This window comes from Populus alba, chromosome 3, assembly GCF_005239225.2.
Source record: "Populus alba chromosome 3, ASM523922v2, whole genome shotgun sequence".
In the NCBI taxonomy this organism is placed as follows: Eukaryota; Viridiplantae; Streptophyta; class Magnoliopsida; order Malpighiales; family Salicaceae; genus Populus; species Populus alba.
The window spans coordinates 21047081-21059909 of record NC_133286.1 but is presented as its reverse complement, the minus strand read 5'-3'; the positions used below and the strand labels follow the sequence as shown (position 1 = coordinate 21059909).

General features: G+C 38.3%; 2 pseudogenes; both read right to left on the bottom strand.

Annotated features, from left to right (window-relative positions):
• Positions 1 to 2739: 2739 nt before the first annotated feature.
• On the bottom strand, positions 2740 to 4898 carry LOC140955446 (putative disease resistance protein At3g14460; annotated as a pseudogene).
• Positions 4899 to 5147: 249 nt separating this feature from the next.
• Positions 5148 to 11344, bottom strand: LOC118054596 (putative disease resistance RPP13-like protein 1; annotated as a pseudogene).
• Between the last annotated feature and the right edge of the window lie 1485 nt (positions 11345 to 12829).

Genomic DNA, 12829 nt, shown 5'->3' with positions numbered 1-12829 from the left:
TATCCTACAAAAATGCATAGAACTGTTTTTGGGTCAAATTTATTTTGTTTTGTATCCCATGTGTAGGGAAAGCACTTAGACCCAAAGACTCTAAGAGATGAGTATATAGGATGATTACCATGTAACATGAAATATGGAGATTCAAATTTAAGTGCGGAAGAAGGCAATCTATTCATAAGATAAACAGCAGTAGTGAAAGCTTCAACCCATAAAGATAAAGGAACACCACTATGAAATAACATGGTCATACCTAGTTCTCGTATTACTCGATGTCTTCTTTCTACTATACCTGTTTGTTCCGGTGTATAAGGACATGATATCTGATGAACCACTCCTGTTGAGAGGAAGTGTGATGATAGTTTGGAATTTATGAACTCTCCCCCTCCATCAGAGTGAAAGACCTTGATATGCTTGTTAAATTGTCGAGTAACATAATGCTCAAAGGCAAAATAAGCATCAGCAAAGTCAGACTTATGTAGTAATGGGATTATCCAAGTGTATTTAGAAAAATCATCTACTAAACACGCATAATATCTGAACTTTCCTATTGATAAAACAGGAGCAGGTCCCCATAAATCACAATGGATTTTTTCAAAAATACCAGAACTAGAATGTTCAGAACGAAAAAAAGGTAATCGAAAAAAAGTTTTCCAAATTGACAACTGTCACAAACATGTTCATATTTTGTGGTTCCTTTAACATCTATCAAACTTTTATTGTGCAATAATTGTAAAGCAGAAAAATGTGGATGTCCTAGGCGTTGATGCCAGATATCTGCTGGTCCTGATCTGAAACGATTAGAAAAGTAGAGCTCAGGCATGGTGGATAGAGCATAGAGGTCACCCTTGCGCCATCCTGTGATCACGGGTTGTCCTGTCTGTCGTTCCTTAATACAGAAATCAACGTCAGAGAATTCACAATTAACAGGAAATTGAGATGTTAACTGACTTACAGAGAGTAAATTTTTTTTTCAAGTCGGGTACTAACAATACATCATTAAGTGGCAGTATTTTATTTTTCTGTGTGATGGAGGAATCTCCAACACCATGTATTGATATAGAAGAACCGTCACCAATAAGAACAGAGTCTGAACCATAGTGATTGCGAATATTTTTTAACATACCTGGATTACCTGTCATGTGGTTGGAAGCTCCTGTATCAGAGATCCATTCCGTTTCAGTGATAGTATTGTCCAAGGTGAGAGCAGCCAAAGCTTGTGGTAGGTCTCCGTGTTGATTTGATCGTTTAGGCACCCACCAGCATATCTTTGCAATATGACCTGGAACACCACAGTACTGGCAGGTTTCATCTCTGTATAGCTCACGTTCTGCAGGAGTCATTCGATGCTCTCCAGATGGAGGAGGTCGTTTCTGTTTTTGAATCTGAAGTGGATCTGGCAGTGTACGTATGAGTTTTATCTTTAGGTTGTTGTGCATGGAATCCTCTCCCGGTAGATATAAAGCCTTGTCTGCTGCCATGGTTTCCTGAAAAATGATGTTGAGGGCGCTGGTGCTTTTGCCCGTAGAATGCCAGCTGAGGAGTGAATGAGTTATTTGTTTGATTGGTGAACCAGCTTCTTCTTTGGTCTAAGCTCTGTAATTGAGAGACCAACTCCGAGTAAGAAGGTCTTGGTGGTTTCAGCATTGTGGTAGTGAAGGTTTCATATTGAGGGCCGAGACTTGTGAGGAGGCAAAAGATTTTTTCTTTATCTGAAATTGGTTTCCCAATAGCTGCAAGGTCATCGCATAGTCCTTTGAAGATTCGAATGTGTTCTCCAACGGTTCTGTCATCTTTTTGCGAAAATAGGTGACTTGTTGTCTGAGGGTGAATTCTCGTTCTTGGGAGTCTTCTGCATATTCATTCTTTAGAGCACTCCAGACAGCAAAGGCTGTGTCTAGGCCTACTGCAAGGCCTAATGTATGTTCTGAAAGAGTACCAATCAACCAGCCACGAAGTAGTCGATCTGCCTTCCTCCAGAACAATATATTCTTCTGTTAGTCTTGGTAAAGAATCTGTGGTGGTTGTAGAATCTGGTACAGTATATTTGTTTGGGATTGAATCTTCATTGATGAGATGATCAACCAAGTCTTGACTTTCTGCAAGAGCTAAGGCTTGTTCTCTCCATAGTGGATAATTTTGTGGGGCTGAGCTTGAGGGTAATGAAATTACCAACATTGAGTGACAGAGTTGACATGTTGTTGGTTCTGCTAAGATGTATATTCACACGGGCTCTGATACCAAGCGGAAATTTGAAGAAAGATAAGGATGTTTCAATGGAAGAAAGGTTTTCTCTGTTTCTTTGAATATTAAACGTGAATATACAACTTGCTCTTCTATACGAGCTGCTGTTTTTTTATAACATTACAAGTTGCTTAATTTGGATACATTGACTTGCCATTCTTAGCTGATCTATTTCCATAACAATCCAACGTCTCTTTCTCTTTCTGGTTCCTGTCATAAACTTCATTGCTGCTGCTGTTGATTTATTTCCATAACAAGCCAACGTCTCTTTCTGTTTGTGTCTTGTTACCATGAGAGTTGGTTTGTTTCCATTGTTGCTGGCGATTCTAATTAGCCAACGTCTCTTTGATTTGTTTCCATGTTGCTGATGACTGCTGCAGTTGATTTGTTTCCATGAGGGCTGATTCGTTTCCATGTTGGTTTCCACGTTGCTGGCTTACAGCTGCAGTTGAATTGTTTCCATGAGCATCTGTCTTATTACCATTAACAGTGCTCAGCCTGTAAGTCAGTGTAAAAGCAATCCTTGCTTAGACGCTTCAGAGGATGCATCGAACCATGGGCCTGCTGATGAAGGAGCTAGGGAGGTTAAAGCCTCTCAATGAAGACAAGGGTAATTCCTACCTGAATCTCTTCCATGCTTGCAGTGACGATTTACTAGTAATGCCGAGGTTTTCTTTTATTGTGAGCTCACTGGATCATCATGAGGAATAAACACCAGTATTGATGGGGATTTGTAAATGTCTTTAGCAGCGTAACCATCAAGAAGTCGCATTTGTTAATATAGCTACGTATCGACTGCAAAACAATGAACTCTTTGCTGTTGATTATGCGAAAGGATGATGCTCCAATAATTATTAGCAGATTTGCAAGTGCCTACTCTCTCGAGTGACATTTGCCGCTTTCACTTGATTCTGAATTGTGATTCCAATACGCGGATGAATTTTATATTATCTCTTCTTTTTATATCTATAAAAGATCTTTGATGGAAGTAAACTTCAAGAAATTTTTTTTAATCAAAGTTAAGTGATAATAAAATAGATAAATCAAAAGTTTTTGGATTTTGAATTTTTGGAGAAGGGGAATAGATTAGAGAAAGAGGTGGGGAAAAGATTTTGAATTTTGATTTTGCCGCGTCAACAATGAAAAATCTGTTGCAGATTACCTAAATATTTTTTAATCCTTTTCAGCTCTGCTAGGCCCGTTGTCTTTTAAGATGGACACTTGTTTTTTAAGGGTGGCGCTGGCAGTTCAAAATCTGAAGCATGTGATGTTTATTTGCCGCATTTGATAGAGGAACAATTGTAGCATTAATTATAGCAAAAAAGATATTGAAATAGAATGATGATTATTATTTATGGAGATGAATGAGAGACAATAGGAAGATATTATCTGTATTTCAACATCCAACAAAATAAAAACAAAACAACTTTCTAGGACAATATCTGTATTTTCATTGATCCAAACATAGGAGCCGCCCTTGCTTGTAGAGGAAAATTTGGATCAGAATGCTGCAAAGAAAGTAAGAAACAATGGAGGATTTAGACCAAGAGCATGAAAAGGATATTTGAAAAACAATCTTGTTTTGTGAAAATGGGCAATTGGTAATACTGACATGAAAATGCAAAGAATTAATAATGGTGGAGAAATACAAAGTAATCGTTCTGGCAAGAAGGAAGGGCGACAGAGCCTTCATGAACTGTAAGTAGAAAGATGGATTTGGATCCTGCCAAAAATAAGCATAGAATTAATAGTGGAACTTGACAAATTGCCTTTGATTACTGAAAAGAAAATAAACTATTTAGTACCTCAATATGTTGGACGAATGTGATTCATGTATTAGCTCCTTTAAATGCTCCGAATATCTATGCGAGGAATGTGAGAAATCTTGGGCCAATCTTTACCTTTCTCCCTTTCACAACTTTCACCCAGCATTGGACACTAGAAAATTAAAAGAGTAGAAAGGGAGGAGGGCAACCCTTCTTCTGGCATTAACCTATATTCAATTCTCTAAGAGAGGTGAGGTGTTGAAGCCCCTTGTAGTCAAGAGATTTCAGGTGTTTTAGGTCATCGATTACAAGAGTTGTAAGACTTGAGGGCAGCAGCATCTCTTCAGGGAAGGATTCAACAATTTCATCTTCATGAATTTCAAAGTGTGAAAGAGAAGGGAGCGTTTGCAATGAATTTGTTGCAATTACGAATCTCAAGTGATTGTAAAATGGAGGGAAAACCCCCTTCCGGACACAACTCAACTTCTGTACAACTTCTTATTATCAAATGGGTAAGGGATGGGAGGAGGGAATGCATACTCTCAGGCAACAGTTTCGGGTTGCTGCAACCTTCTAAACGAAGTCCTCTCAAAACTGGAGCAGGTAACCCTCCTGTTCAGTGCGTCTGAGCGCGTAACAAAGAGGTAAATACCATAGATTGCGTTCCAATATCTTCTCCCAATCCTCGACATCTCTTTGGGTGCGTAGCAGATCTCCGAGTTTTTTTGCAGCTAGAGGATGGCCTTTGCACATTCTAGCTATTGCTCTTCCAATCTCTAGCAACTCTTCATAATCATTGGGATTTTCACCACGAAATGCATGTTTGGCGAACACGGACCAGCAGCTGTCTTCCGTCAATTCTTTTAGATGATAAGTTGGAACAGTTCTCATGACTGATGCTACTCTTTCATTGCGTGTTGTGACAAGAATCTTACTCCCCTTGTGCTCCGTACAATTTCAGACCTTTTCTTTCGGGGGTAAGAAACCATCCCATTCAATCATAATCTTCATTATCCAAACGTCATTCTAAAACAAAGCAAGAATTTTTATTTCCCTGCAATCTCTCCTTCAACTGAAGCTGGAGCTGATCCAGGTTATCACAAGCATGCTTTGAACCGAGCCCTCAAGGATAACCTTGGTTTAACTTTCGAAACACTGAAATCTTCTGAAGACACAAACCCAAGCTTTGAGACCGAACCACTCTTGTACTCTGCTGTGATTGTATACAAGCTGAGCAAGCGTGGTTTTACCAACCCCGCCCATTCCCACTATGGGAACCACACCTAGGTTTCCTCCAAAGACATCGTCTGATCGAAGCAACATCAGTATTGCTTCTCTGTCATCATCTCGACCATAAACACCACGTTCATCCACCAGAGAAGTTGTTAGTGTTCTCTGCGATCCATCAATTTCTTCCATTATGGACTCTAGGAAGTGGAGTCCAGAAACATCGAGATAGCGCAACCGAAGTCGAGTCGTGAGCTGCCAAAATCCTTCAATTCTTTGATTGTGATCAGGTGGGGCCTTTGTAAGGTTGGGGCAGTCTTTGATTAAAAGAAACTCAAGAAGAGGGAAGGCTTCCCGGCTGCCTTTCGTCTAAAATCCACTCGCGCCACCTCTGGCATCTTCTAAAAGATAGTGTTTTGAGCGATTCAAATGGCTTCTTCATAGCTGTACAATTCCCATAGAACTCAGAGCCCACAGTCACAACTTTATCGAATGATGCAATTGAGAGATGCTCTAAAGAAGCTAATTGCCGAGGGTGGTAAAGGAGGTGCAGTTTTGTACATCTAATGAGCTCCAAGGACACTATATTTTGAGAAAGAGGCTCCTACCCACTCCCGGAAACCTTACACCTCCATAACAGTGATAAATCTGGAAGATCCTTGATATTTTTATTTGTCTAACTTCTCAAGTGGCTTGTTACGCGTGTTGCGGGTCATGAGTGTCAAACCATCCCATGTAAAACCTCAGCTTATCCAAGGTGCTTTTAACCTTTCAAAATTTGCCTCAACCTCAACCAGCATCCCGAGCATCCACCACAATTTTGTAGAAGGTTCTCTGATATGAAAGTTCTCCCCGTAGATATTGTAGGTTTCCCAATTCTTTAAAGCTAGTCTTACTCTGTCTTCCAACGAGAAAGTCAGTTAACGTTTGGAGCTTTGTCAGTTGACCTATATGTGGTGGCATCTCTTTCAAAGGCCGTGGTCCTGAGACGTTAAAGATAACCGCAAGTTGATTAACCTTTCCAGAGATTCAGGCAACTTTCGATACGTGTTCCTTGAAGATTCAGATGTCGTAAATGCTTCAAATTTCCAAGATCAGGTAGACTAGCAAGTCGATGGCAATCATGCAAGATCAACGTTTGCAAATTGAGAAGAGCACTCACTTCTTCAGGCAACGTTACTAAATCTGACCTGGAAAGACAATACCGCAAATGCTGTCAACTTGCCCTAATTGAACAAAGGCACTTAGCTAGGTTGTACCTGTGGCACAATTAGACAAGGATAGCACTCGTAGGCGACAATGTGTTGACTGAAAGATCTTATCAAATTCGGGAGGACACATCCAAATGTGTGTAAAAATTCCGAATGTGCGTAGATGTTGGGCTTCACGGATGTTTTCTAATTTTGTGCTTGAAAAACCGCCTCTCGTATCTACTACGAGTGATAAATGTCGAGTCCTTCTGCTGGCCTTGGAAGAATTATTTTCCCCCAACCTGGAGCTGAAGCAAAATTGACCGGACATATGGGTAGCCAAGTCACGCATGAGATCGTGCATCACAAATGATGAGCTTGATTGCTGGAAAAACGACCCTGACAAGAGATCATCAAAGCACTCAGCACCTGCTTTTTCCATCTCATCATCTACGGAGGGGACTAAGAAGCCCTCTGCCATCCACAGGAGTACTAATTCATTCTTTTGAAATAAAGAGTCTTTTGGAAATATGGCACAATAAACAAAACATTGCTTCAGATGTGGCGGGAGATAAAAGATAACTTAATCTCAAAGCTGGGAGGAATATTGTCTTTTGGGTAAATCCCATATATTGCTTTCCAATTATCTTCTCCCACTCCTCGACATCTCTTTGGGTGCGTAGCAGACCTCCGAGTGTTTTTGCAGCTAGAGGAAGGCCTTTACACTTTCTAGCTATTGCTCTACCAATCTCTAGCAACTCTTCATGAGCATTGGGATTTTCACCACGAAATGCATGTTTGGCAAACAACGACCAGCAGTGTCTTCCGTCAATTCTTTTAGATGATGAGTTAGGGGAACAGTTTCTCATGACAATGGTGATGCTGACACTTTCATTGCGTCAAGTAGGCTGTAACAAGAATCTTTACTCATCCCTTGTGCTCTGAAGAGGTGGAAGCGTAATTCAGGGGGGTAAGCACTTGTCACTCAGCATAATCTTCATTCCAAACGTCATCTAAAACAAGCAAGAATTTCTTTCCCTGCAATCTGTCCTTCAACTGAAGTTGGAGCTTATCCAGATTATCAGAAGCAGGCTTTGAACCGAACCCCTCAAGGATAACCTTGGTTACTTCAAAACACTGAAATCTTCTGAAACACAAACCCCAAGCTTTGAGACGAAACTCTTGTACTCTGCTGTAGATGTATACAAGCTGAGCAAGTGTGGTTTTACCAACCCGCCCATTCCCTAATGGGGACGACACCAGGGTTTTCTCCATTTGCATCCTCTGATAGAAGCAACTTCAGTATTGCTTCCCTGTCATCTCTACCATAAACACCAGATTCATCCACGAGAGAAGTTGTTGGTGTTCTATGCGATGATGGATTTTCTACATTGCGGTTGTTCAAACCAAGGGCTGCCATTCGTTCAACTAAGGGATCTAGATCCTGCAAGAAGGACTTTTAATTTTTTTCGATCTCTCTCGACCCCAATATTTCAAGTGGGTTATGAAAGAAAGAAGCTTCTGGTCTGACCTGTGAAGGTTTGATCTTCAGCTTCCAACTCCTGCCGTAGAGCTTCATAAGCAATCTCATCCAAGAAGTCGTCGGCTTTATAGACAGCGTCTTTAAGCAGGTCCAGCAATCCCGCACAGCTCTGTTTGTTATCTGCTTCTCCTCGGCATCGAAGCACCACCCTGAGAGATGTCATTGCTGTCTCCAACCTCGTTAGCAGCCTATCGTTGACTTTTTGCTCTCAAGAAGGCAACCACCTGGGGAGAGGCATCCTGTCAACAAAACATTAAGGAAAAAGAAAGAAAAGCTCCTCTACTAAAGCCCCGGCCATGGTTTCTCCTCTTGCAAAGTAACGAAGGAAGAGTAAAAAACAAGAAGAAGAAGAAGAAGAGGGATTTTGTTTCGGGTGACAGAAGGGGAAAGAATTTGCGTAAAGAACTGGCAAAGCTTTTTCTCTCTCGGGCTTTTAACTCTTAACTTGTTATGCTTAGGAGTCCATCTAAGTGGTAACGGTTGTCTCTTATTTTTTTTATTTAAAAATATATTAAAATAAAAATTTTATTTTTAAATATTTTTAATATTAACACATTGAAATATCTAAAAAAAATAAAAATTTATTAATTTAAAATAAAAAATAAAAAATTTTAAAAAAATATTTTTGAAACACGTATCCAAGCCGCAACTGAAATGATATTCTATCTTTTTCTTTTTTGAAAATTTACTAGGTTTGTCTTTGATTTATTTGTCCCTAGAAATTACATCTTTTTGACAAAGGGTTTGATTGGAAAGACTTCACTAAATGCTAAATTAAATAAATAAATCATAAATGTTTTTAGAGATACTTTTAAATTGAGATATTCCTAAATTATAATGATATATCTTTTTATTGTTTCTTTTTATATAGTTATATACCTATATGGAATATTGTTGATACAAGATGAGAGCTTCAACTCCACAAGCCCTTACATGCAGCAACTTATTATTTGAATCCTCATTATCATTATAATCCTAATTTTAAGGTTAATGCCAACATTAAAAATGGATTATATCAGTGCTTAGAAATGGATGGCTTCTAATGCAAGTGAAAGGTGCAAAATTGACTTGCAACTTGAATCATTCAAAGATGCAAAATGGTTGTTTGGCATTGAGGCTGCTAAGACAGCAAGAGATAAAAAAACTCTAGCTCAATGGTGGGATTCTTATGGGGATGAATGTCTAGAATTACAAAGGTTTGCAATTCGAGTTATAAGCTTGACTTGTACTTCATTTGGATGTGAGCGTAACTGGAGTGCATTTGAAATTGTGAGTTTTTTATTTTATTATTTAAAATGTTGACATATTTGATAAAAATCTATAAATTTTGAATTGTTTTATTTAGGTTCATACAAAATGAAGAAAACGGTTGCACCAGAAAAAAATAAATGACTTGGTATTTTTAATGGGCAATCTAAAATTGAATAATAATCAAGTCAAAAAGCAAGCTGATGATTTTGGTGTAGAAGATGATCTTTCATCTGATGATGATTGGATAACCGAGGGAGAAAAACATTCGAACATTGATTTGCTTGGTGCTATTGACAGTGCAACACGAAGAAAAAATAGTAATGAAGATGAAAGTGATTAATAAGAAATTCCTAATGATGTTGAAATGGAGAGTCATGGTACTGAAGATGATTTAGAGATTCAAATTGATGATATTGGTGTTTGTACTAGTAGTAGCTCTAATGTTCATAATATTGATGTTGCGTACTAGTAGTGACACTAAATAATCCTCTAATTGATGGTATTGATATTGATGAATTTATGAAGGAAGATGAAGGCATTGAAGCTGGTTTTTAGTTTATATGACACACCAACAGATTGTTTGTTTTAAGCTTAATTAATTATTAGCTAATGAAAAATTTATTTAAATTATGGGTATGCAATTTTTATTTGAAGTATTGTATTTTAAGGTGCTTGAACTATGTATGAAATTTTTATTTTGAAGCAAATGAATTTTTGTTTAATGTATTTTAAAATTCTTTGCAATTTTATAATTTTACGATCCGAGTTTGTATTGTATTTTCCATGCCATGTCAAAAAAATCGCAATTTTAACAACCTTTGATCCACTCTTTTTGGGAGGTAAAGTTCTACAAGATAGTCTTGCTTCTTTTGAATAGATGACATCTTTTGACAGGACATTGGATTGGGATCCCTGGGAAGGTGGGGGGGGGGGGGGGGGAGGAGAATTCGTTGCCAAGGAGCCTCTCTATCCTGCCAGGTAAAAGACGTCAGATACAAAAAGAAGGAAGTTGCTGATTTTTAAATCCTCAAAAGCTTATTAATTCTTGGCTAACACAGCAATCACATTAATAAAAGTCTTCTAGATGGGTTGAAAATTCTAAAGCGAGAGTGTCTAAGTTCCAACCTGATCAAACGCTATAATTCCGACGTCCAGGTTTTGTCAAATAAGGAAGCTCCAGGAGAACGTCAGGAATATGACTGGCGCCGAATTACTTCACTAATTTTTGATAGGCCAACAGAGACTTAAGGTCATGCTAAATTGTAGAATCGCATGGATTTATCATGTGATTAATTCTTTGTCTATATATATATATATATATATATATATATATATATATATTATAAAACAAGAAGGGAAAAGTCTGTTAAAAGGAATGAAGTTTCATGCTTAGGGCCCTCCATCTTGAGAATTATCATGAAGCTGTCTTGTAATCCTTTTCTTTTGGAACTAGTCAAGGCCGGCTACCATCTCAGAAAGGGTCGTCCTAACTACGATTTTCTAATGCCGACGTATAAGGCAAGCCAGACAATGCACCGACCGGTGGTGGCACGATCATTGTTTTTTTTTAGAGTTTTGTATTAGGGGGATGACATCTTTCTATTATTGAGTTAATTAAAAAATTAATTTAAAATAAAAAAATTTAAAATTCTTAAAAAACTCTTTTAAAATACGAAAAACAAACACTCAAATATACTAATAGCTTTGGTTTTTGGAATTTAACAGCAAAAACCGTGGTAAGAGTGGAAAAGCGAAGGAAAGTGACAAACAGCATAAAAGGTCAATAAAAATAATTTAATAGCTGCGACCACCACAGAAAAATATACAGAAAAAATATACAGAACTCGCAAAAGCCTTTTCTCTAGATCATACATTTTCCGAGAAATTCCATCTTTGAAAAAAGGCTAGAAGATCAAAACACAAATATTGTAGGCAAGCAGTTTCACGTCCAATACAAGCAGTTTCATTTCTATGAAATTGCTCTCGCACACCATTCTTTTCTTCAGCTACAATTATTTATCTGCTGCTATTATAGATGAACATCAGACAATCCTCACTATTGCTCTACCAATTTCTTGTAACTCTTCATCAGCGTTGGCATTTGTAGCTTTACCCTGGTGCAGCATCCATGAGTGCAAAGATTGTCCAGAAAGAAGATTGTTCAACAAGTGCAATAAGTTTATTCAAGGACAAATAGAAGGAAAACAAGATTTGTACAAATTCACTGGAATCATCAATGCAGAGAACTTGCACAACTTTAGATAAACAGGGCAAAATCATTAAGTGCCTGCTCTCGTGAGTGACATTGGCCACTTTCACTTGCTTCTGAATTGTGATTCCAAAACGCGGATGCTTCCTTGTTGTTGTTAGTTGATTGTTTTAGGACTGCAACGTGTCTAAAGTATCAGAAATTATTTTATGCTTTCATTCTGTTTTTAGTTTGTCCTAGTCTTTTAGGAAGTGGTTTAGTTTGTTGGCACACGTTTGCTGTTCATGGCACACGTTGATGTTCATGGCTTAATTCTCGGTTTCAGTTTTTTTTCTCTATTTCTATTTAATGTAAGCTTGCTGCATAATAATATTTGAATTCCCAGTTTGTATTCCCTTATCTACTATTTCTATCTTTCTCCCTTCTCCATATCCATAAACTTCTACCTCTGTTATACTCCTTTCTTTCTTTAAAACTAACAGTTGTGAACTATGGTTATGTTCACTTGCTTATGAAGGCTTGGGTTGTAGGTTTCTCATGTCAATTGAAGCAATTCCAAGTAGATCCAAAGAACATTGGATTTTCGTTGCTGATTTTTCAGTTATCAGCTTCTTTTTTATTTAATTTTCTGTTGTTAATAATTCATATCATTTTTTTAGTAGCCAGTAAACCTTTAATTGCTAAGCCGGTCATCCAATTTAAGAACTTAGCCATTAGCCATTCCACTAATTATTTGTCCTGAACAACAGTCTCCACAATGAAAGGTGTCGCGGGGTCTATTTTTTCACTCAAATTCTCAACCCAATGTGAGGCAATCCAGCCCCAGTTAGATTCATTCTTTCCTCACAAATTTGCTTGTGTTTGCCTACAACCAATTGTATCACACTCCCTCACATTACAAGAAAGAGGAACAAACTATGTCTTGCATACTACACAGCTATTTATACCCATGCATCTCTTAGGCAGTTCATCCCTCATGCTTTTCTTAAGCAACCCACACTCGTCGGGCAGTCCACCCTAAGATTTGGTTGTACTTAGGTCAGCCCCCACAAACCAACTGGCCAGCTACAAGCACCTATGCATCCAATGTTGCTGTGTTTCTGCCTCGGCTTGGACAGCCCATTGTCCCAGCCCCAATGTCATGGCCATTTCAGCACCTAGACCTCTAACAAAAGGCTCCATCCTTTCCCCTTTCCAACCTCTTGGCCGTCCTCCTCTGCTTTAGCTTTCTCTGGTTAGCACCACCTCCTGAAGAAAACACATGAACAAATAAAAACATTTAATTTATTTCCTAGAAAAACACATCAAGAGGTCGTTAGTTTTCTTACCTGGGTTGTTACAAGCAGCATCACTAAAATGACTATCATCTTCATCGGCATTTTGTCAAACAGCTAGGGTGTGT